This window comes from Monodon monoceros, unplaced genomic scaffold, assembly GCF_005190385.1.
Source record: "Monodon monoceros isolate NGI ecotype Baffin Bay Population unplaced genomic scaffold, NGI_Narwhal_1 Super_Scaffold_9, whole genome shotgun sequence".
Taxonomy (NCBI): Eukaryota; Metazoa; Chordata; class Mammalia; order Artiodactyla; family Monodontidae; genus Monodon; species Monodon monoceros.
The window spans coordinates 43,750,191-43,775,879 of NW_021703786.1; the positions used below are offsets into that span (position 1 = coordinate 43,750,191).

The 25,689-nt window shown below is 45.7% G+C and overlaps 1 protein-coding gene across 4 annotated transcripts in view; it reads right to left on the reverse strand.

Annotated features, from left to right (window-relative positions):
• ADPRM (ADP-ribose/CDP-alcohol diphosphatase, manganese dependent) overlaps positions 1-25,689 on the reverse strand; it is a 382,718-nt gene that overhangs the window by 187,344 nt on the left and 169,685 nt on the right. For all 4 annotated transcript variants that reach the window (XR_003791851.1, XR_003791849.1, XR_003791850.1 and 1 more), the window contains exon 5: positions 18,453-18,519. The gene's annotated coding sequence lies outside the window, so the exon portion shown is untranslated. The remainder of the gene's footprint in view (positions 1-18,452; positions 18,520-25,689) is intronic.

Sequence of the window (25,689 nt, forward strand, 5' to 3'; positions counted from 1 at the left end):
GAAGGAAGGAAGGAAGGAAGGAAGGAAGGAAGGAAGGAAGGAAGGAAGGAAGGAAGGAAGAAAGAAAGAAAGAAAGAAAGAAAGAAAGAAAGAAAGAAAGAAGCTTCTTTAATTTCTAGGGCTGAGCACCCAGTCTTCCCTGGAGCAGGTAAAAAAATATAGTTCATTCAGAGTTTTTGTATTCCAATGTGATTTTTAAAAATCAAATCTAAGATCGTTAACTCATTCCCAGTCTAATTTAAAATACAACAAAGCCCTTTCTCTCCGTACCCTCCTTTCATTTTCCCCAACCAACTCTAAACTCCCTGAGGCATTGTGTGGCCACGCCAGCCACAGCTGAGCAACAGCAGAGAGGTCATCTTTGTGACTTGCCTTATATTGGTGACGATGAGGGGAATCGGTCAGCCTTAGTCTCCTGCAGGCTGGTCCTCTATCTGTGCTCTTAGCACCAACCAGAGGCCTGGCCCTGGCCACTGGAAGCCAGCAAGTTCTCCTAGGGAAGATTAATTTCCATGGGCCTCATCAGGCTAGACCCTTGTACGATCCTTAGATGGGAAAAACTGTTTCCTTTCTATATTCACAACACTTCTGACACTAACCACCTAGAGTTAGCACAGACCCCAAGGTTAAGGGCTCAGTCCCATAAGACTGGCCCCACTTCAGGTGCCAATCACAAGTCCAGGCCTCCCATACTCCTGAAAAGCCAGCTATAAATCAGGGGGCTGACAGTTTGCCAGAGTGGCATACAGAACTCAGGAAAGCTCTTCATTTACTATTACCTGTTTGTTGTAAAGGATGCGACTTGGAACACCCAAACGGAAGAGATGCACAGGGCAAGGTATGGGGGAGGTGTGCGTGGAGGCCCACGGCCTCTCCAGGGCAACACCCTCCCAGCACCTCCATGTGTTCAGCAACCCAGAAGCTCCCTGAACCCCTTCGTTTAAAGTTTTTATGGCAGTTCCACTACACAGGCATGATTGATCAGATCACTGGCCGGTGGTGAATAACTCAATCCCCAGCCCCTCTCCACCCCCTGGAGGTCCCGGGATGGGGCTGAAAATTCCCACCCACTCATCAGTCATTGGTTCCTCTGGGAACCAGTCCCCTCCCTCCTCCAAGGGCCACTTTATCAGCATAAACTCAGGTGTGGTTGAAAGGGCCTCGTTATGAATAAGAAAAGATGTTCTTCTAAAGCTTGTCACTCAGGAAATCCCAAGGGTTTTAGGAGCTCTGTGCCAGGAACCTGGGACAAAGGCCAATTCTTACTACAGCACAATCTCCACTCTCCTCCACCAAGAGATTCTTGGGCACTTTCCATCCTTTATATCTGACGCTGGCTGCATCTACCTTGAATACCACTGCTGTGTCGCCCTGGGGTCCACCATGGTGATCTCTGGCAATCCTGACAGACTCTACTCTCGGTGACGCTTCAGACGCCTCAACTCAGGACCAAGAGAAATCTGGAGAAACTTCTTCTATCACCTGTGATGAATGGGCAAATCTAAGACGTGGTCTAGGTCTTATGTGTATATCCTCTGCACAACCTGGACTCCTGGTTGAAAGTTTCAAACTAAAATGCCACTCTCCCTTATTCACAAATACTTTCTTATATGACATAGGACCAGAGGAGTGGGGTAGGAGAGACTACCTCCAAGGTAGTCTCTGTGTATTTACTGTGATGCTAACTAATTTTAAGCTCCAATGTCCCTCACCTGTCCCTCACCCACAGGCCCCTTCTAAGTTCCTGGGAGGAACCTAGTGATATTTTTACATAGTCGCTTGTCATCGTGAAATTTGCAAAAGTCAAATACTTTTAGCTCCGTTGGTTAAGACCACTGTTTCCTTCTACCCTGACTTCTCCACAACTCCTCTCATATCTGGTGGCACTGGGATGGCCATGAGTACAAGTGGGGAGACAATTAAGGGTAAGTTGAGTTGGGACTACATTTGGGGTTTTGTGGGATATAGGTATGTGGTTTACAATCACTTCCATATAAAGTTGTTGCTAGCCATCCTGACACGGGAACGGCTTCCCTGTTGTCCACTTGGCATCACCCAGGTCCTGACTTTGTACAACGGGGTGCAGGGCTAGAATTATGCCACCATATGAACATGCCCTGCATCTCACAACAGACAAAGCACAAACTACAAAGACAGTGGAGGAAAAACAAGACTTGAAATGTTTGGAGCCATAAGCTAGTCTGTGGAACATTCTCCCCATCCCCTCAGATGAATAATTTTGTAAGCGGAAGATTTATTTTCCATCAATTCTTAGTCAAGACAGAAGTCCTCTCTTATCAGAAATATAATTGGAATAAAGGAAAGTGCATTTCCTAGCAGGAGAAGATATTCTTTCTCTCAAAGCCACCCCCCACTTTAGGGGCCAGGGGGGCCCCTCCTTCCCACTGCATTTCTCTCTCTTTTGCTCTCCTCCCTCTCTTCTCTCCTAAACCCTTCTTCCCATCCCTCCACTCTCCTTATCTAGCACAGGGTTTCTCATCCTTGCCACTACTGACATTTGGGGACATAACTCATTTGCCTGAAAAGTTCATGTGGAAAAATAAAACATATGAGAATAGCAAGGACAACTCTAAAAAAGCAAAACATGACCAGGTACAAAAAAAAAGAAAAGCCTCAATAATGAAAACAATGAAAGCAGTACAGTGTTGGTTCTTGAACAGGCAGGAAGACCAAGCAATGGAAGTGGAGATCCAGCCACAGAAGAGTCAGCCTGTTGTGGAGGGAGACCTAATAGGTGGTTACACCCAACGGACAACTTTGGAATCCGGCTCCTTTACCTCGAGCTGGGTTTCTGCCCTCCTGCGGCAGGCCTTGAAGTGGGAATGGAGGCATGGAATGCTGTGAGGACCCTTGGACTGGATTAATTCTAACCCTCTCATTTTAGAGATGACACAACTGAAATTCAGAGATGGGAAGAGATGTGCTCCCTTTTCCATTGCTATTGGTGGTGAGATAACATTTCAAAGTATTAGTCAATATTCCTCTTACTGGTGATATACACCAGACACGTGGTAGAGCCCCTCTACGGTCATGTTTTTTTTTTTTTCAGATTTGTCCTGGTTATTCTTATGTGTTTTATTTTTTCCACATGAACTTTTCAATCAAATGAGTTCATAAATTGATTGAGTTAGTTTCAAGTCTGATCTTGAGCGTGAAACCTGATCCCTCTTAACATTGACTTATCATTTGTAAGTTGAGATCATAGTGTTCCTCTTGCAAGTTTATCGTGAGAATTCCATGAACTAATGCAGTGAGGGGTCTTGCACAGAATCTAGCATGTATTAGGTGCTCAATAAACAAACAAAAGCCATTATGATTATTTCTTTAATGTCCAGATAAACAAAGCCAAAATCGTCAAACATGCCATTATAATTTCACCTGAAAGCAAGTCGCTTCTAAGACACAGTTTCCACATCTGCATTGTATCTAAAAGTGGGACTTCCTGTACCATCAGATGTGGAGAAGTATGATGGCCCAGTAGAAACGCTGAACTCTGGGGGAGAAACACTGAAAAACTTTCTGCAGATGTGCTTAAAATTCCAGACACAGGAGGAAGAGGCAGAAACTTGTCCAGACATTTCCTCTTACTCAGGAAAATACGAGCTAAAGCAGGAAGCCCAGTCCCTGCTGTTGGGAGCAGCAGCGACTATTAGCGGCGGTGTGTGTGAATATGTCTTTTGTGTAATAGAAAGAGTGGCAAATGCGGCTTCGTAACAGTGAGATCAAGCAGAGCAAATTTACTTACATTCTTGGAGTGCATCACGGAATCACACAGCCTTTCTATGTATTTCACCCCTAGAAAAGGATTTAATAACCTCTCTGCCGCAGCCTTTGTCTGAGTAAAAAGCAATGGGAAAAGAGTATGAGTGGATTTGATGAATTACAACTTGTCTTGAGCATAGGACAAGTTCATCTGGTTACTGTAAATGCAGAAAACTGGCAACTCTTGTGGGTGAAAAGGCTGGTGTAGCTCAGGAGAAAAGGTGAGCTTGCCCTCTTGCCTAGGAAGCCTTAACAACCCTACCTGTGGGCTCCAGTGCTCACCTGGACAGGTGCCCGCAAGACTGGAGAGTGGGGAATGTCCTATTTGAACAGAAGGAATAAAGACAAATGTCTGAACCTTGACTTTGAGTGACTGAAGGGCACGGGTGGGGGCCGAGCCCATTGGCAGAGCTTAACAAGTCTTTGATTCATTGGGGCTTAGAATTGGTTAGGTTATCAAGGACGGTGCTGAACCCGGAAATCTTCTCCCAGTGAAACTTAACCCACCATGATTGAAGCAGATTCACAGTACCCAGCATGTCACTTTTGACATCTCTCCAGGTGAAGACAGGGTCTAAAGTATGTGAGAGCAAATGCAGGCAGATATGAAGTATTGGCTCAGAGGGATCTTCACAGTGGTGTGCGCATGGCAGAAGCCGTTCCCCTGGGACTTCACCGCCCAAGATTGGCTGGAATTCCCATCCTGATTCTAGGTAGCAACACTGCCCTCTTTAGAGAGGATGAGCTGCCCAAGCAGCCAGAGGTCAAGGGGGCCCAGCAGACAAGCCCAGACATCACTGCCCCAGCCCTCCCTGAGTTCGTCCACTCTGATAAAGGATACTTCAGCTTATCCTACAGCTGGAAGACTCTGGGATAGAAAAAGAAATCACTGTCTCTAACACTATTGACAACGTCTCCAGATTTGCAGGAATTTTCCATTTAGGGAGGACTGGTTATTTAACTTGGTGAAGGTTAATGGCTCAGGGGGCTTGTGTCTGCCTAGATCAGTAGTTCACAGTCCTGATATCCATCAGAAAATCCTGGGAAGCTTTTAGAAAATGTCCATGCCTGCAATGCTCCACCACCGGAGATTCTGATTTAGATGGACTGGGGCGGGGCCCAAAGCATCTGTAGCTTCTGAAAGCTCTGCAGGTATTTCCAATGCACCCTGACTGGCTAGAGACAGGGTGGTGGAGTGCATTCAGAGGGAGAGCGAGGGAAGCATTGCTCACCACATGTGTAAACACCAGCCCAGCAGCCCCTGAACTGCAGGACCATGAAAATGTGTTTATTTTGCAGCTAATGAAGGAAAATAGACATTCCCTGAAATTTTTACTTAGAAGCCTTGAGTGTCCCCATTTACTGAGAACCAACTATTTACGGGTATAGCCTAAGAGTAAAGGGTGAGCAGGGAGGAAGGAAGGTCAGAGAGAAATGAAGTCTGGGGAGGAGTGTTCAACAATCAACATGCATACCCAGTCCAGAGACCTCAGTGATGCAAAAGACAAATGGTGGGGATTTCCCTGGTGGTCCAGTGACTGGGACTCAGCGCTTCCACTGCAGGGGACCCTGGTATGATCCCTGGTCAGAGAACTGAGATCCCGCATGCCAAAAATAAATAAATAAATACAAATTGTTGATTGAAAGAAAAAAAAAAAGACAAATGGTGCCTCCATATTTACCAAGAACCCCTCCACTATCCCTCAGGCAGCGTGCTCTCCTACTGTCCACACAGACTAGTTCAAGCAGCTTCTCCTGGTTCTCCTTCTAATCTCTTGTCCATACTTTCTTTGATTCTATCACTTCCCTTTTCTCCTTCTGATTCTGAAATGTTGTGTTCCCCTCTCCTTCAAAGTCTGAATCAACTGAGACAAATTCAGATGGGAACCACGACATTAAGTCTATTAGTAGTGACTCACACCATCCTTAATCCGTAATAATTACCCCGCCCCCATGGAAAGTACCTTCCAGTTTAACTTTAGGTCTCCTTCTCCCCTACTCTTCCCATCACACACTGCGGAGGGTGGCAGGGCATGGAGGAGAAAAGGATGGACACAAGCCAGGATCCAAGAGAGAAGCAAGAAGGAGACTGAACTACACAGGCAGACTTTCTCCACTGTTAGTGTTTGGGTATGTCGCTCTTCCTCCGCAGAGAAGAAACAGCAAGGAGGTTGGAGAGAAGGCTGGAAGTGTGCTTCCAATGAGAAGAGGGAGAAAATAGTTCCCTCCTACAGCAGCCCTTAGGTTCATTGTGGTTTGCCTGGAGGACTGCTTTGGGGGCAAGTGGAAGATAACCCCACAGCATCCACTGGATGAAGAGAAGGAGTAAATCACTGAGGGCTTTGCATGAGAAGAAAAGAGTATAATACTCTCCTTCCCAGGACAAAATGGCAGTCCCTCCTCTAGATGGAAGCTTGCTAATAAATGGCGCCATTACTGCTTCTGGAGGTGTGGTACCCACAAGTGAGATGAAGTGGAGAGAACCCGGTCTGTGCTTTGAGTTCAGGAGCCAGAGAAACGCAGGCCCTCTATTCATTCAGCTCCAGAAACATCCACGTTGCAGGGAGCTGAGGCAACGCTCAGGAACCAGCGCCCACCGCCTTGAAGAGAAAGCCGACTTCACAGTACCCACTGGGTGGCCACTCAGCAGGACTGCGTGACAAGTCATTCTGCCTTTTTCTCCCCTTTTCAGAGCAGGTGTAATATTAACTAAACCCTTAATATGATCATTTGGGGCTTGAAATGGTATGGTCATTCTTAAAGAAGTGTTTCACGTTTCTGTTCCTAAATGACTTCTCTGGCTCAAAATCGAAACTGCCACATTACTAAAACCACTTCTTTCCAGATGGGAGGGAAACTATGGATTTTAACCGAAAGGAACTGCCTAATTGCTCAGCAGTAAAAATATATACATAATTCTGCGCAGGCTTTCCCTCCCCCCTTTCTCTGCGTCGCTGGTATAAGAGAACGGCCTGAGCTGGTATTCAGCAGGCCCCCTCTCGAAACAAAACAGTCTTTATCATACGTTCCACAGGGCTTCACATCTGGGGTCAACGCCCACAGACCCCACCCCTACCCTGCTTCCCTCCCTCGCCCTTTCCCTCTCTTCTTTCCTTTCTTTCTTTTCCTTCCTCCCTTCCCTCCTTCCTCCCTTCCTTTCTTTCTTTTGTCCATTCAACAATATTTCTTGAACTATGGGCCAGCCACTGTGCTGAACCTCGTGATTTCACAGGGAATATTCCCCGAGCTCGTGGAGTTCCCATTTAGGGACCAGAGATTCCGTTTCTCAGCAAACTCATCAACGCCTTACTGTTTTCTCTTTCTTTAAAAGAGTAGAGCAGTCTGATGTGCAGGCCTGCCCCCCAAACGAAAACAGTCTCCCCCCACAAATAAAAGCAAACCCCAGTGCCCGCTCGGTCCCAGCTGGTGTGTCGGTTGGTGGCGGCAGGACAGTGGTGGAGGTGTAGGGGGTGGTGAGCCACCCTCTCCGAAGCCCCTCTGGCCCCATTCTGTGTCCCCATGACTCCAGGTGAAGTGCAGCTGGCCTTGGAGATGCATCTTGAGGCCCTGGCCGCTGGACTCCCGGCCTCCCGGGCCAGCTGGCCGCCCCAGCAGCATGGAGCCCCAGGCCACACCAGCTGGTGTCCCCGCACCTGCAGAGGCTGTTATGCTGACACAGGTGCCACCATCAGCCTGCACTCGGATCATAAGACATCCTGAAGCCCATGGCAGAACTGAGCCGGCGGTTCCTCAGTTGGTCTCTCCGCGCTCTGGAGATGTCACCGTGATCCAGCCTTCCACCACGTCCCATGGGGCAAGTGGTGCATGAGGGTGTTAGTTATGAAAAGCACCACCTTCACTCTCCCCCCGTGTCCCTCTGCTTCCGGCGACGTAGGAGCCCCTCCTCTGACAGCAGGGCTGACGCCCGGTTTCCAGGGCATGGCGCTGAAATATGGGCCTGGGAGGGCAGCTGTGCGAGGTCTCAGACCGACAAAGAGCTGGAGAGACAGCAAGGAGGCCAAGCTGGGAACGCACAGACCCAGACGTAGGAGAGCAGGAGAGCAGGATACCTGCCCACGGATCAAACTCATCTCGCAGTTGTATTTTGTTTGTCATGCGCAGTGTTTCTGGAGGTTTTGAATTACATTTCAGTATTTAAAAATCAGAAGGTTCCCCTTAAAATGTGAACTCCCAGCTTCTTTTGAAGACGTAGAAGATGGGTCCTATCTGAGCAGTAGCGACAGACTGGAGGAGAGCGGTCTTCTGCCCCTGCTGACGGACACAGGCTCTCAAGTTTGCCACAGTCCTCGGCCAGCCCTTGCACCCACTCGAGCAACCCGCCCGGGCCCTGCTCGCACTCAGCTGCCTGTGCAATTGCACTTTTCAACTGCAGGGATGGTCCTGACTCCTTGTAATGTCGGATGCTACTAATAAGTTACTAATGGCGGTTAGAGAATCAGTGCTTACAAGTACTTTACTTTTAAAACTAATCAGAGCAGCACCAAAGTTCTCCTTGGAATAACTTTGTTATTACGCCCAGTCACTTGTATTCCGATATGCTTTTGAAGGGAGCGAGGAAGTTGGATAGTTAAAGCCAGGATGTAGGGTGGGCACAGGTGTGTCGATAGCATCTGTCTGTGTTGCAACAGGTGTGGGGTTGAGACTGACAGGTATAGAGAGCTGGTCCCATTCCTTGGATGGAGAAAGATATTCTTAACAGCCTCAGAGGGCGGCTGGAGTTGGTTGGTTGGCCTCCCATGAGACAGCACCAGGAGACCAGTGCAGCCAATCGCACCATAAGAATCCAACATCGGAGCCCTAAGAGCTGGAGGAAGGAGGCTGTTGCGTCTCACACAGGGCCAGGTCTGACCTTAGGTGAGTCCCACACATGGTCTGTCTGACAAGATGTGGTCCAGCTCAGGTGAGGTTAAGAAGGAAACAGGGTGAGAGTTGAAAGAGTCAAGTGTCTGCAAATTGAGGTCCTCGGGCCGATAAAGACAGAGCAAGGCCCCTGTCTGGTTGTTAGCAGCCATCAAGTCCCCAGCCCGCCCAGTCTCTCCTGTTCACCTCACTGTCTCTCCTGCTCGGCCAGAGCTCTTTGAGACAAGGGACAAACTTCTGTATTTCTCTACAGTCATCTGCCACTCGGTCCTGTGAACATGCCTGGCTTCTAGCGAGCGTCAGATCAATGTTAACCTACTTTCCTGGCTTCATTTCCTGTAACTTTAACTCATTAAATTTCAACTAACTTTGACTGCTGGTATAAGAGAGGTCTGCTGCTCCCCTTTGCAGGAAACTCCTTGAAAGAATAGTCTAGACTCACTGGCTCCAACACCTCTTCTCCTTTTCTCTCTTAAACCCACTCCAATTAGGCTTTGCCCCAATCATTCCAACAAAAATGTTCTGGTCAAGGGTATTGCTAAACCCAAAAGGGAACAGAGAAAATAGGTGGTAGCTGGTAGGGAACATGGGGTCAACAGGAGGCTTTCTCATTAAGATAGAACAAATTACAGTAGGTTTGTCTACTAATGAAAATGATCCAGTAGAAAGCGGGGAGAGTGAGGCTGGAAAGAGAGGGGCCAGGTTGCTGGTGTGATGTCACAGAGTAGTGGGGAAGGGACAGGATGAATGTGCGAGGGCATGATTGGCATGCGTGGGCTCACGGGCAGGTCCTCTATACACACGGGCAAGAAGGCAGAGCATACGGTACGGATGCTGGGGAGTGAGTAGATTTGGTGGTGGGAGCCTGACAAAACCCTCTTCCTATTGCTTTATTTTCCCAGTGAGAGAGGAAGCAAGGTCCTGTCTGAGAGTGTGGATAGGTGAGAAAGTTTGGGAGAGTTCGAGGTAAGAGAAGGCGTAAAATAGAATCTTGGAGAGAAGGCGAGTGAGTGGCCAGGGAAATGTGATAGGACTGCTGGCGGCCCTAAGCTCGTAGTTATGCACCAAAACAAAAGAGATTCAGCTTCGCTGTGACTGTGGTTTTATCTAGCAGTCATAGTCAGCTGACGGGTGCGGGCATAGAGCAGGGACAGTAACACAAAGTAAAAATGACAAGGTTGTCAAGGGCACATGCAGAAGGTGGCCTTGCCTCATTTTCCTCGTGTGCAAAATGAGGCATAATCATAACTACTTCATGAAGTTGTTATAAAAATAATGAATGTAAAAAGCTTGGCAACATTTAAGAGGCTCTGACGGTTCTCCTTCCTCTCAATCACAGCTCCATCAAACAAAAAGTGCTATGAAATGACGGAAGAGTCACGTTTAGTGAGGAAAACGTGGAGATGAGCGGGCCGTGTGCTAGGTGCCTACTTTTTCTAGGTACGCACTTGGAAGGCCTAACAGCTGGCTCCATCCACAGCCTTCCGGTCTCCAAACGGAAGCTAATCAAAGTGCCCAGGTCTCTGTAATCGGTCTCTGTAGGACTGGTCTAAGAAACCACACTTTTTAAGTGACATAAATTCCAACTGGTGGCTCACTAAATCCTGTTGATTGCTGGAGCCTGGCTGATGGCTCTGTAATGATTGTGGCTTTTAGCCAAGTTATTAAGTGGCTGGAGAAAGGAGGTTGGATGGCAGAGGTCCGCATTCCCTCTCTACCCTCTCCTTCCCTGACATTTCAGCTTAAGTCACAGCATTTCCCAAAAGGGTATTAGCTCTTGCGGACAAAGGGCGCGACTGCATTAAGCAAGACAGTCTTTAGTGCACGGATCAAATTTTCATGTGCGGCGAGGGGTGCCTGGGCTCGTACTCAGAGCAGCTTACCCCTCACTTAGAAATGTGAGAGGAGCCTATGTGGCTTGGGCATTTTGAGTAAAAGCAAAGAAGTCACCTTCAGAAAGGACTCACTGGATCTTTGGCCTCCAGGAGCAGGGAAATTAAGAGGTACAAACTGCTGCACCCAGAAAGTCCCTCTTTCTGGGTCAGGAGGAAATCAATTTATCCATGGGATTTCCCCCGGGACAGAGCCAGCTTCTGTCTACTTAGCATTGATAAAATCCATACATCCATCGGGAAATAAACAAAGGGACCAATATCGCTGCGTATGAACTAAAGGCTAGGACTGCCTTGGACATTTTCACGCACAGTCTATCAGGTTTGGTCTCTGCGTGAGTCTATGACACTAGAACAGTCTCATGCTTCTCCTCCTGATAGACTCCACGAGCTTATTATCTTGTCTCATCAGAGCTTTCCGGTTTATCTGAACAAAGGAAGACACGTCCAGCTCCTCTCTGATATCTAGACGTCGAGCTATAAAGCATCTTGCCCACTGGGTCTCCTCTTGGGGAGTGAGCTCTATACTGCAGGAAGATTCCTCCTTTGCTGAGTGTGTGTGGGAAAAAGATGAAAGTGGCACCAAGGAACGTGGATGGGACCCTGCCTGTCTGGGAGAGGGAACCAAGGGCCCAAGCACAAAGGGGGACCCTTCTCCAAGCCCCTGCCTATTTGTCCCAGTTGGAAGACTCTTGACCTTCAAAGGCAGAGTGGTCCCTTGTAGATAAATCCCAACTCCTCCCTTCTTACGTTGAGTCCAGCCCTTGGGGACAACTTCACAGGCCCGGAGGACAGACTGGAAGGGAGGTGATACATACGCAGGAAAATTCAGACGGAATAAGATGGAAAAGAGTTGGGACGGAATGGCAGGTGGGACTTGGTGATAAAGACTTAGTTATTTCAACTTCGCACTCTGCCCTTCTGCTTCCTTTCTGCAGGATTCTCAGTGATTTATAGCCTCACAAGGCTCCAGGAGTTAAGGGTACCGGGGACAAAAATCCAGAAGGATTAAGTCACTGAGCCCAAAAGCTATGAGAGGACAAAAAAGCTTTTAGGACAGAAGCACTGAGCAGTGGATGTCTGCTGCTGAGCAAATGCCCACCCAACTTTCTCTCATGGCAGGCGGCCTAATTTCAGAGGCAGCCTTTCCATTCCTACAAGAGAATTAGGATTAGTAGAACAAAGACTTCCAGGGTGACCACCTGCTGACAGGAGACAGCCTTCCAGCTGGCAGAGGAGGGATAGGGGCTGGAGGGCGTGGCAGAGCTGTGTCCTATCTGGAAGGGTTGGGGCCAAAGCCCGGAGCAGGCTGAGTCTCCGTGTGCCTGGTGCCACCACGCCAGCTCAGCCTGGAGTCGACCAGCCTGAGCGCCTTGTCACCAGGAACGCAGTGGCGATGGTGTGGCTTACAGGTGCAGAGCTCGCCCTGCACCTGCTAGCCCAGTCCAAGCAGAGGGGAAAACCAGTAAAGGCCAGGAAAGGAGGCTCACTGGGGAGGCAAAGGGAGAGGTCTGCGCCCTTCATTTCTATATTTTCTGTATTCTCGGCACTTAGCACACAGCTGGCCTAATCAGATGGATTAATCCCTAGCTCTGATGCTCTCTCTGTGTGTGAACCTGGATTAAGCCTTTGCATATCTGAGACTCAGTTTTCCCGCCTATGTAATGGGGTGGATATTTTGTGTGTGTGTGGTAAAATGTACAAGGCATAATTTCGCCATTTTAACCATTTTAAAGTATACATACAGTTCAGTGGCATTTAGTACGCTCACAGTACTGAACAATTATCCGCACTGTCCAGAAACCCCACTCATTAAGCCGTCACGCCCCATTCTCCCCTCCCCCAAGTCCCTGCAGCCTCTACGCTGCCTTCTCTCTGCAGAGATTTGCCTATTCCCGATATTTCATGCAGATTGAGTCATCCGTTACGTGGCCATTCGTGCCTGGCTTCTTTCACTTAGCAGGCTGTTTTCTGTTCATCGGTGCCCTTTATCATATCCTTTATAATAAACTGGTGAATGTAAATAAGTGTCTCCCTGAGTTCTGTTATCCATTCTAGCAAATTATCAAACCTGAGGAGAGGGTCGTGGGAACCCCTGATTTATACATGGTTGATCAGAAGCACGAGTGACCACCTGGGACTTGCAATTGGTGTCTGACATGGGGGACAGTCTTGTGGGACTGGGTCCTTACAGAGTCAGTGCTGAGTGTGGGTAGCTGGTGTCAGAACTGTTTAATGGTAGGGGAGAACCCAGCCATTTGGTGGCAGAACTATTCTGTGGGTAGAGAAAGGGTTTTCCTTTTAAGTAGTATATCCCACGATAAAAAATATTGTGGACAAGGGCTCAGCAATAAAGAGAACAAACTGCTAATATACGCAATTACATGGGTGAGCAAAAGAAGCCAGACACAGAGGGATGGGCAGTGCAGGATTACAATGGCCGGCTACATTTATGTGAAACTCTAGACCCAGTAACACGGATCTCTGGTGACAGAAATCAGAGCGGTGATGGCTGTGAGGCACGGATTGACTGGGTGGGACACAAAGAACTCGCTGGCATGAAGGAGATGTTCTCTGTCTTGCTGGGGTGTGAGTTACATGAGTAGATACAGTTGTCAAAACCCATCAGAGTATGAGGCTAAGATCTGTGCATTCACTGTTGGCAAATTTTATCTGAGTGAAAAATAAAATGCAATGAAAAAGGAAGAATTGTGAAGAAGCGCCTGATGGGGAAATATTTGACATTTCCTGGAGGAAATGTCAGATTTCTGGTTGGTTCCAAAGGATGAGGGAAGCAGAGACACTGTCAAAAGTTCTCCTGCCTGTCTGCAGAGTTTGCTTCCACCTGTGTCCACATTAGGCTATCAGACCTCTGGAGGTTTAACCATTGCTGTCCGTGAAAGCAGGCCCTGGGAACCATCTTCCACTCATTAGCAGAAACTGAAGAGGCTTGTGCAAATCTGGTTCACAGGACATCAACCAGTTTCTGAAACACATCCACAAGCACCACTATGGAATGATGGCAGATGGCGTTCTGCTGACAAAAGTGCAAGATGTCAAGAAAGAAACTGACAAATCTTACATCACCCATCTAAAAAGGTGTGAAGTAAATAAATGAATACCGATAACATCAATGGGAGCAAAACTGAAGTAGACATGCACTGATTTCACATACACTCCCCAGCAGCAGAAAAGTGAGATTAGAAAGAGCATCATTTAAAAGCCAGCGCAGGGGCTTCCCTGGTGGCGCGCAGTGGTTAAGAATCCACCTGCCAATGCAGGGGACATGGGTTCGAGCCCTGGTCCGGAAAGATCCCACATGCGCAGAGCAACGACTGAGTCCGCGCTCTAGAGCCCGCGAGCCACAACTACTGAGCCCACGTGCCACAACTACTGAAGCCTGAGCGCCTGGAGCCCGTGCTCCGCAACAAGAGAAGCCGCCGCAATGAGCAGCCCTCGGCAGCTAGAGAAGCCCACGCACAGCCACGGAAGATCCAACGCAGCCAATAAATAAATAAATCTATTTTTAAAAAAAGAAAAAAAATTTACATAAATAAATAAATAAAAGCCAGTGCAAACACCACCATATCCGCACATCACACCTCAAGCCTCGCACCGGGGCTGTGCAGGGAGTGGTGATGCCGCATCCCTATTCTGTGACGGCTCTGAAGCGGCCCAGGAAGAGGCTGAAACAAACACCAGCTGCTCAGGCTGTGCCCCCTACCCCTCCTGTCCTCATCCTTGTGCTCTGCTCAAAAGCAGGCATCGAGGTAACGATATCATGACCCTGTCTGTGAGAAAGGCTCCAATGGAAGTTATTCTTACTTTAAAAAAAGACCACTTAAATAAAAATTCAAAAGTGAATTTTTTCATAGGAAACCTACTGGACTGGAGAGCTTGCTGGCTGCAAAGGCCAGAGCAGAGCCTCTGAAAACAGACCACAGGGGTGCAGGCTGGACCTGAGCCAGAATCCCAGCCTCCTGGAGACCACCTCCACTCTGTTCCCTGTAAGCGTCTTCATTACATTCCAAGATGGAGCTAACATTTGCTTAATCCTGAACTATCTACACAGTTATATAAGTAGCTGGTGCTCATAAAATATGATCTCTACTTCCAGGGCTGACTGAAAATATATATATTAGAGGAACTTCCAAGAATCCAGGCAACTTGAGCACAAACATATAATTGTACATCTCTCTCCCTCCGCATCCCATCCCTGGCCTCCCAAATCACAGTCACAAGTACCAAAGAAATGCCAAAGTATAGGGAAATTACACCTGGAAGGTGAGAAAGAATGTCGCCCACACACCATTCACGCCATAAGTTGTAGGCATGGAGTGCTGTGTTGTATGTTGTAAATGTTCCAATACTCCTGCCCTATGTAGAGAAAGCCTGTCCCGCACAGATACACCTTTGAACGGATATTCTCTTCCTGGGATCCGCTAACAGACAGTGATTTTGACACCCTTTCATCCACTGGGAGCAGCACACACATGTACACACAGAGCCTCTAATAATTTTTTACTGTCTCACTTTCAAAAATACATGAAAAGAATTGAAAGCAAGGACTCAAACAGATATATGTACACCCATGTTCACAGCAGCATCATTCACAGAAGGAAAACATGGAAGCGACCCAGGTGTCCATCAGCGGATGAATGGATAAACAAAATGTGGTATAGACAGGCAATGGGTTATTATTCAGCCTTTACGAGGTATAACATTCGGACACCTGCTACAACATGGATGAACCTTAAAGTCATTATGTTAAGTGAAATAAGCCAGACACAAGAGGACAAACATTGTATGATTCCACTCACCTGAAGTACTCAGAATAGTTAAATTCATCAAAAGACAAAGTCGAATAATGGTTACCAGGAGCTGGGGGAGGGGGAAATAGGGAGTTACGCTTTAATAGGTACGTAATTTCAGTTTGGGATGATGGAAAAGTTCTGGAGATGGATAGTAGGGATGGTCGCCCAACAATGTAAATTTACTTAATTCCGCTGAATTGTATACTGAAAAAAAAATAGTTAAAATGGTAAATCCTACATTAAGTATATTTTGCCACCTTAAAAAGACATGGCCAGCAAAGGACAACCAGACACTTGAGAAAGCCCTCTGAAAGAAAAAGAGCAAAACAAATAAATATAAATAAGAAACCTGGATGATTCGGACACGACTAAAGGAGTAGAAGAAAAATCAGTAAATAGACTCTTTAGTGGAGTGAAAGGAGACACCGCCCCTACACACTGCGTATTACAAAAATAACAGCACACTACCCAAATGGTCATTTCAAAAACAAAGAGAAAACTTTTGAAAATCAAAACATTTGATAACAAAAATTCAATAATAGAATATAAAGTTGGGGAAACAGTCCAGAAATGGACCAAAAGATCAAGAGGTAGAAGAGAGTAGAGGAAGGAAGAGTTTTTTTTTCAGAAATTACAATATCTAAATAATTGGACTTTCAAACCACAGGGGAAATAAAAGGAAATCATCAAAGGAAATAATAGGAAAGTACTTTTCAGAACTGAAAGCCAATAAGTATCCAGATTGAAGGGGCCCATAAAATACTCTGCAAGATGAATAATAAAAAGCCAAATAAGGCACACTGTTTTGGAATTTCAGAACCCCAGGGATAAAGAAAGGGTTCTAAAAATACCCAGAGGTAATGAGGACCTGGTTGGAAAAGAGTTTCTGAGCGCTTCTCTGAGGATCTTTGAAACCACCTGATCTATTCTTATGCTTCTTTCCACCCTGTGTGGCAACTCCCCTGCCCACCCAGACTTGTTTTTTTAAAGTAAAATTGGTATATAACTATACTAAAAAATAAGTTAAAAAATAAAAATACCCAGAAAGGAAAAAATAATGGGTTATATGCTAAGGAAAAGAAATCAGAAACACAACAAGCCTCTTATAAGCAACATCAGACACTGGAATATAATGGAGCAAAACCTTCAGAATTCTGGGGGAAAACTTACTGCCAGAACTTAACTGCCTGGAATTTTATACCCATCTAAATCATAAATTGAATATGAGAAACAATACAGATGTTTTAAGACGCATATAAGGACTCAAAACTTTTCCTTGCCTTTCAGTCTTTCTTAGGAATCTACCAAGAACAAAAGGAAAGCTCTGAACATAACACAGGAAGTGAAGGAGTCCTAGGATAACAGCTGTGCTTTACAGTCTAATGCAGGCTCACATTCTGCAAGAAGACTTTTATGTCCCCATTTTTCTTGACAGCTAAGCAGCAGCCACTTGCATTATCTCATCTAATCTTCTCAATGAATCCTAAAAAGAAGACATGATTTTTCAATCCACGTGGTTTAAAGGGTATATAGGCTGTAAGTCAGGAGAAGGAACAAGTTTTAAGAGGAAGATAAGAACTTCTTTTTGAGATACACTCACACCAATATTCATAGCAGCACTATTGGCAGTAGCCAAGACACGGAAGCAACCTAAGTATCCATTAACAGATGAATGGATAAAGAAGATGTAAGACATATATATACAACCCTCAGCCATAAAAAAAGAATGAAATAATACCATTTGCAGCAATGTGGATGGACACAGAGATTATCATACTAAGTGAAGTCAGTCAGGCAGGGAAAAGCAAATATCATATGGTATCACTTATATGTGGAATCTAAAAAATAGTACAAATAAACTTATTTACAAAACAGAAACAGAGTCACAGGCATAGAAAACAAACTTACGGTTACCAAAGGGAAATGTGGGGGAGGGGTAAATTGGGAGTATGGGATTAACAGATGCACACTCCTATATATAAAATAGATAAACAACAAGGATTTACTGTACAGCACAGGGAACTATATTCAATATCTTGTAATAACCCATAATGAAAAATAATAGAAAAAAGAATATAGACATATACATATATATGTATAACCAAATCATTTTGCTGTATACCTGAAACTAACACAATATTGTAAATCAACTATGCTTCAATTTTTAAAAATAAATTTAAAAAATAATAATTTTAAAAAAGAACTTCTTTTTGATACATTGAACTTGACAACAATTGGATATATGTATCTGAAGCTTAGGACAGAAGTCTGGGCTGGAGACATGAATTTTAGGAGGAAAATGAAGGTATGAGAGGGAATGAAAAAAACCTACGGAAATCAACATAATTTTAAAACAAAGAGTTGAAAATTGTAAGAGAAATGATAATGAATCAGAGAACAGATCAAAACTAATAGAATAAAAACAGTAATCAAAGATGTATCAGGGCTTCCCTGGTGACGCAGTGGTTGAGAGTCCGCCTGCCGATGCAGGGGACACGGGTTCGCGCCCCGGTCCGGGAAGATCCCACATGCCGCGGAGCGGCTGGGCCCGTGAGCCATGGCCGCTGAGCCTGCACGTCCGGAGCCTGTGCTCCACAACAGGGGAGGCCGCAACAGTGAGAGGCCCGCGTACCGCAAAAAAAAAAAAAAAAAGATGTATCATAAGAAAGAATCCATGACTCATAGAAATACCAAAAGCTAGCAATGAAAAGGTTTTCTCCATGTAGCTGGAAAAATTAATGAAAAGAAACCAAGATCAAGAGTTGTCCTAGTTAAATGTGTTACATGAAAGAGAGAAAAGGAGAAGAAAGAGGAGGAGGAAAGGAAGTTTCCAGAGACCAAATGTTGGTTATCTTTTAAGGGAATCAACCTCCCTACTAGTCTCATGCTTTCAGTGAAGAGGAACTTCTGTGAGGATAACACTCCCAGCTTTTGTCTCCACCTCTACTAATTTCTTCGCCTAAGAGTAGTGCTTTATCTGATATTTGCTTCTGAAAGAGGGAACTGAGCTTGCCTGGCTCAGCTCCTACTCCTGTCTGGTCAAATTCATAAGCTATAAAAAGTATGCACCGTGTCTCCTTACCTGCCAGGTGGTAGGAGTCCAACCTCAGGTGGAAATGTGCAGGTGAACTGTGACTCTGCCCGTGATTCTGTCAAAATCAAGAGGAGACACTATAAGTGCCTTTGGCCACAGATCTAAAATCACTTTCTCCAATTAGCTTTAAAAAATGCAACTGACATTTCGATCTTCCTTTCCCTATCTCCTGTGTTCTCAAGTTAATCCCCAAATTTGTAACCCAAGTTAGTCCTAATTTGGGAGGGAAAGAGGAAATAACCTAAAATACCAACGGTTACCCACGAAAGATTACCCATAACATTAAGTATGAGAAAACAATGACAAAGTTCGCAAACTGCTAGTTCTTAGGCAAAATATAACGTTGGTAAATGTTCTGTTTGGTGATTTTAGTTGGCATATACAACGTTTTATATGGCCATGTAATTAGGCAGGCATAAGACGTGATTATAACACGTCTTCCTCCAAGGCTGCCTCACATTCAGGTGTCCTGCATAACCTCTGTAGAGGTTGAGTTTGCTACCCCTGCAATAAAGCAGTGATGACAGAATCTGAAGTTAAATAGAATAGCTGTAGATCTCTAAGTACCTATATGGCTAGACCTGCAAGCCAAATGCTGACTGAAAAAGCAAGCTGCAGAATAATGCATACAGTAGGGTATCATTTACGTATGTTTAAACACAACATATTTTCTGAATTGCTGTTATGATTCATATGAAAGGTTTTCTTTTTTCTTCTCTCTCTAGAACTTTCTAGAATCTTTTCTATACACTCATGTTCTGCATTTCATGATGGTATGTTTATGAACATGAGAGACAAAGACACTGACCTCACTGAGCTTACACTCCAATAGGTAATAAATTACAAACAGATGAATGCACACGTCATATGACAGGACTTTGTAACTTATAAAGAATAAGTAAACCAGGGCAAGGGTTTCCTCCTCTTCTGGTGGTTTGTGTAGGGCAGAACCATCATATAGGGGAGGAGGGGTACACTGCTGAGTGGAATTGGACAAAACTTTCAAACTGCCTTTCCAAATGGCCATGCCGATTTATAATCCCAACGGTAGGATAATCTTCCCCTCCGCCCCGCCCCCGCCCCGTTTGATAGAAACCCGTTGTATCCATTTTCATTTCCTCGATTAAGTTGTGATTTGCCTCTTGATATTGTTTTCCTGTTGCGTTGTACAGCTGATTCGTGTTTCTCCTCCACAGACCCAATTTCTGGTTCCAAGTTCATCAGTGCTCCGACCACAGACCCCTTACTGGAAAGTGTCCGTGAAGCACTCCTCATGCTTGATGCAATCACCCAGGCTGTATTTCCATGCCTGCTCTGGGTCTCAGCAGGTGTCACCACTGACATCTTACTTAAGCCTCACCACATGCCGAAAGTTAAGTATCTTCATTGCCCAGATAAGCAAACAGACTCAGAGATGATGAATTACTTATTTCAAGGTGCCACAGCAAGTAACTGCAGGAGTCAGGATTCAAAACCATGTCTTTTTAATCTCTAAAGCTTGTGTTCATCTCCCTTAAATACTCTCATTGTCAGCCTTTGGGAGCAAAAGCTATTCTGCTACAGCACTGGCTATTTCAAAGTTCAACCTAATTTAGATTGGCACTTGGTGTAGTTCACATAAATAAAGGCTTTGCAGCTGTCAACAGATCTTCTCAGATCATTTCCTACCTCAATCCATTGCTAAAGCTGTTTGGTTCCTGAAAAGCAAGGTCTTCCTTCCGTCCAGGTTCTAGGACCACCCTCTGAATTCTAGGTCTTCAGTTGCTCTCCATACTAGTTGACAGTAGCCCAGAATATTTCCACAAAATTTCCTTCAATTGTCACTTCTTTTAAATGCTATAAAACCAGGAAAGATGTCTAGGAGGGATTTTTCTAGCTTCCAACATCATTTTCTTCTACACAAACATTTACATAAACATCAAAATGTCTGAAACAAAATTACATGTCAGTTACTTAGGTCCCAGACAAACGGTGATTACTTTTAAATCATGCAAAATTTAAGATCACAGAGCTCTACAACACTGAGGTCAGAAGGAATCACAGCATCCACCCAGCCCAAGGATGGCCAATAGAATGCATAACTGGAAGTGGTGGCGAGAAAGCTGGAGTCCCATCTGGGCTCTGCAGGAAGGAGTGCTGTGATCCATTAGCAATGTCTGCCCTGGACAGCTACAGGAGTTCCAGGCCTTTGGGGCAGCTGTTGGGAAATGCTGATCCAAGACGAACACTAAAACATCACCGAGCTCAACCAGTTAAATATGATTTGTCCCACTCCCACCAAAGCAGACAGCACCTTGACACGAAAATTTTAAAAGCCCAGCTCTACTGAAACCACTTACAACTTTCTCAGGCAGTCCCGGTGAACTTAAAATCTCAATCTAAATATCCCATGATATAGTGCCTTTTTCTCAGAAGAAGAAATTTGTTTTATTATATACACGTTAAAGTGGACTAAAGAAACCCAAAGAGGAAACAAGAACACACACACACAAACAATTTTTCAGTGATTCTGCTTTGCCTTGTTGAAGTAAGTTCATAAATACAATTTTTATTAGTACAAAAAAAAAAATCAGTTGCTTTTAACCTCTTCCACCTCCCCAGGCAAGTAAATACTGAAAAAAATTGTAAGGAATATTGGCTTGGAGGAGGGCCACTCAGGCCTGGGGTGTCCACACGTCACCATGTGGCCCTACTGTCGGACGTGTGAAAAGGAGTATGTGTATTGTATATCTGTTTTCTCTAATGTTGTCCGAAGCATGCATTTTATGGAGGAAGAATCTGAAGCCCAGATAGACTAAGCCGTTTATCTATACACACACAGCTAGTTAACGGCAGGACGAGGCTAAGAATCCACTTCTCCTGCTTGCTCGTTTAGCAATGTTAGCCTACATAGCCCCACATGTAAGTGACTCCCAGGCTGTCTACTTAATCACCCATCACTCACCAAATACAAGGGTAGGAGGCACAGAATTGAAACAGTACAACCTTGGGCAGCATCAAGATGCTCACAGCTGGATGGGAGGCTGGACCTGCAAACCGAGAGCTGCAGAGGACTCTCTGCCTTCCTGCGGAAGGCATTTGGAGAGCTCTGAGAATCCCCAAACTCGCCCGTACCATTGCTTTTAAACCTCTTCACTACCCCTGCCAGCAGTGACCATCAACTTCCTTTCCGAAGCTTTTTTTTTAACAAAGAAACATCTTTAACACTTCATGATCGTTACTACGCACAAAGCAACGGAGAACCAAAACCAATCCGAGCTCTTTCCTGCCTTGACGTCTTTGCCCTTGATGTGCCCTCCAGCAGGATGGTCCCCTCCCCCCATCTTCACATGGCGGCTCTTCTCTTCACTGCAAATCTCCCACCTTCCTCTTTTTTTAAATTGTGGTAAAATATATGTAATACAAAACTTGCCATTTTTAAGTGTACAAATCAGTGGCATGAAGTACATTCACAGTGTTGTGTGACCTCCACCACTGCCTCTTTCCACAACTTTTTCATCACCCCAAACAGAAACTCTGTACCCACCAAGAAATGACTCCCCACTTCCCCCTTCCTCCAGTCCCTGGTAATCTCTAGTCCACTCTCTGTCTCTACGAATTTGCCTTTTCTAAGTATTCATATAAATGGAATCATGCAATATTTACCCTTTTGTGTTGGCTTATTTCATTTGTGTTGGCTTATTCATAATGTTTTTAAGATTCATCCACATCGTAGCATGTATCAGAATTCCATTCCTTTTTATGGCTGAATAATATTCCATTTTATGAATACACAACATTTTGTTTATCCATCCATCCACTGACGTACACGTGGGTTGCTTCCACCTTCTGGCTGCTGTGAATAACGCTGCAGTGGGCAGGGCTCCTTTCCAATGCTCACCTCTCTCTCTCACTTTCCATCACATCACCCGGCTTTATTTTCTTCATAGAACATATCACCACATGAAATTAATTGTTTTGTTTATTCTTCTTCCCTCCCCTCATCCTCCTCCCAAAGGTATAGTCCACGGGAGCCTAGAACCTTTTCATTGCCCACTTTATAGCCAACCTAGCATCCTAACATAGGGGCTGGCATATACTAGATACTCAAAGAATATCTGTCGAATGAATGAATAAAAAAGCAATAATGAAATGCATAGGTTGGGCAGGTGACCAGACTCACTAACTTGCTAACTAACTCCCGCCCCCGCCATCACAGAGCAGGTCATACAGACTCATACGTTAGCAACATGACAAACTACTGCATGCCATGGCTCTTTGGGATACGATGCCTAAAGTAGAAGTCACTAGTGTTAAATCCTCAATGCCAAATATCTACGACATTATATGGTTGAAAGTTGCTGTAACAGCAATGTGGGCAAAAAATCTAAGACACAGAAGTGCCAGTGAGTAAAAAGAAGTGGGAAGAAAAACGGAAAGAAGCTTTGTGCAGCTTTGTGCCCTGAAGAAATGGCTGGTAACGTCCCTCTTACACCAGAAGAGAACCTCACTTAGCACAATTGGCCAGAGAGGCAGGTGGAAAAGTGGTCCAGCCTGGGGGGCTCTGGCACCACCTTCTGTTCTGGCAGCTCCCAAAGCCGTCACCTGATTTAACAGGTCTCTCTTTATCCCCAACGTTGAGGCCCACACACCTTCTCCCTGAGAGAGAATTCTTCCCACTGCTCTTTTCCCTGGGAGGGGATAGAGAATTTCAGTTCGTGCACATTGATCCCATTACCGCTTACTACATGGCTATTTCCTGGGGCAGCGAGATAATCCAAGTCTGCTCCTTCCCAGCACACGAGCATAAAACCGTAATGTATAACATATTATGTCAGACACAGGCGCTGCCCAGCTCAGCATTCTGTCCCTGACACCCGGAGCAGGGAAGATTTTGTGAGCAACTCCAGTCCTTGCTTCACGTGACACACAGATGCCAAGTCCTGCTCTCCCGCCACAGAGTGCCGTCGTGTCCCTGCTTCTACTCTTCCTTTCTCTCTGGACCACCCGCACATCATCCTTCCTGGTTCCACTAGCAGATGCCCACTGGCCTCTTGCAGTGTTCTAGGATGTCTGTTGGGAACCAGAAATTTAAAAATGAATGAGTTATGGCCCCCATAGGGTTCCACTGGGCAGCAAAGGCAAGGACCACTTGACAGAGCGAGTAGGAACTACTTAGGCAGTGGGAAGATAGGGACCCATGGGGCAGATCTTGAAAGATAAGCAGTGTAGAAAGAAAAGGGAAAAGGATGAGGCAGAGAAATGTGGGCATAGTTGTATATCAGGGAGAAAAGCCTGGGGTTTGGGGGGCGGGGGGAGAAAGAGAGAGAGAATGAGAGAGAGCGAGAAGGAGGATATATGAGAGAGGGAATTAAATTTTTTCTAGAGAAAAAACCAGGAAGCAAAGGAGTCAGCAGTTACTGCTAGAAAGGTTAACTTTGGCAATGAGTAATAACTCCTTCAAATAGAATCATGAAGGAAGCAAATATAGGTAAAAATATAGACAAATTGGGCTTCCCTGGTGGCACAGTGGTTGAGAGTCCACCTGCCGATGCAGGGGACACGGGTTCGTGCCCCAGTCCGGGAAGATCCCACATGCCGCGGAGCGGCTGGGCCCGTGAGCCATGGCCGCTGAGCCTGCGCGTCCGGAGCCTGTGCTCCGCAACAAGAGAGGCCGCGACAGTGAGAGGCCCGCGTACTGCGCAACAAACAAACAAACAAACAAAAATTTTTTTCTAGAGAAAAAAACCAGGAAGCAAAGGAGTCAGCAGTTACTGCTAGAAAGGTTAACTTTGGCGATGAGTAAAAACTCCTTCAAATAGAATCATGAAGGAAGCAAATATAGGTAAAAATACAGACAAATTAAGAAGACCAAGGAGCATACATGACATAGATCGTCTCTGAGGGTCTCCATTATCTCTGTAGAGCCCCAGCTTCCCCCATGAGCTGGGAATGAGGAGATGACGGTGGGTTGGGTGGAGTGGGTGGAGGTCAGGGGCAGCCGCTGAAGGGAAAGTAAGAGAAGGTCAACTAGAGATAATTAAAAGATAAGCGAGCAGCAGTGGCAGCCCAGCAGAGGCTGAGAGGCTCATAAATGTGTAATGGAACCACTTCAGCATGGTGATGTGATTTTTTCCCAAGTATTGTCCAGCAGCCCCGGGCCAGGGAGAGTGAAAACAAGCATTTGGATTGACACAGCACTGGGGGTGGAGGTGCAGCTGTGGAAGGAGGTCAAGGAGCTGAGGGTGAGGAAGGATTGGATGAGAGGGCCCTCGAAGACATGGGTGATTAAATCTAGCCTAAGAAGGGGAGATGGGCAAGGCCAAGAGAGGTCTGACAGCCTGCAAAATCAGGTGTCAAATATATCCAGCACGTAGCCATAAGGCTTTGTATTAGTCAAGGTCCTCTAGAGAAACAGAACCAATTCCTTATAATAAGTCTCATTATAAGGAACTGACATGCAATTATGGAAGCTAAGAAGTCCTGTGACCTGCCGACTTCAAGCTGGAGCCCCAGGAAAATGGCGCTGTAGTGCCATTCCAAGTCTGAAAGCCTGAGAACTGGTAGAGCCAGGATTGTGAGTCTAAGGCCACTGCCAGGAGAAGACCAACGTCTCTGTTTAGGCAGTCAGGCAGAGAGAAAAAAGGCTACCTTCCTCTGCCCTTTTCTTCTACTCCGGCCCGTGAATCAATGCCCATGGGCACTGGATGATGCCCACCCACACCGAGGAGGGCCACCTGCTTTACTGAGTCCACAGATTCAAATGCTGGTCTCTTCTGGGAACGCCCTCACAGGCAGAAGTGATATTTAAGCAGATATCTGGGCATCCTATGGCCGAGTCAAACTGGCACATAAAGTTAATAACCATCACAAGCCTGGTAACAGTAGCTCTTATTGTAATCCCAGGCATGTATGCACCAGGCATTAACTCAGAGCTTTACGTGTATGGTTCCATTGGGTCCTCTCTCACTTTACAGGAAAGTAACTACAGCGCAAGGAAGTTAAGTCACTCTGGACTTGACTAACCCCACAACTCATGCTCTTAAACATCTGGCCCAAAGAGGTTGTAATGCTAGATTTCTGAGCATATTGTTTTGTAGGCTGAGCCGTCCCAAGTGATGAACAAGGTGTAGGAGGTGGCAGTGGACGTGGATTGCTGAGGTGAATGGAAGTTGAGTCATTGGGGCTGAGGACGTCAGAGCAATCTGCGACTGCAAAGTTGAATGACTCAACAACAAGGGTCAGA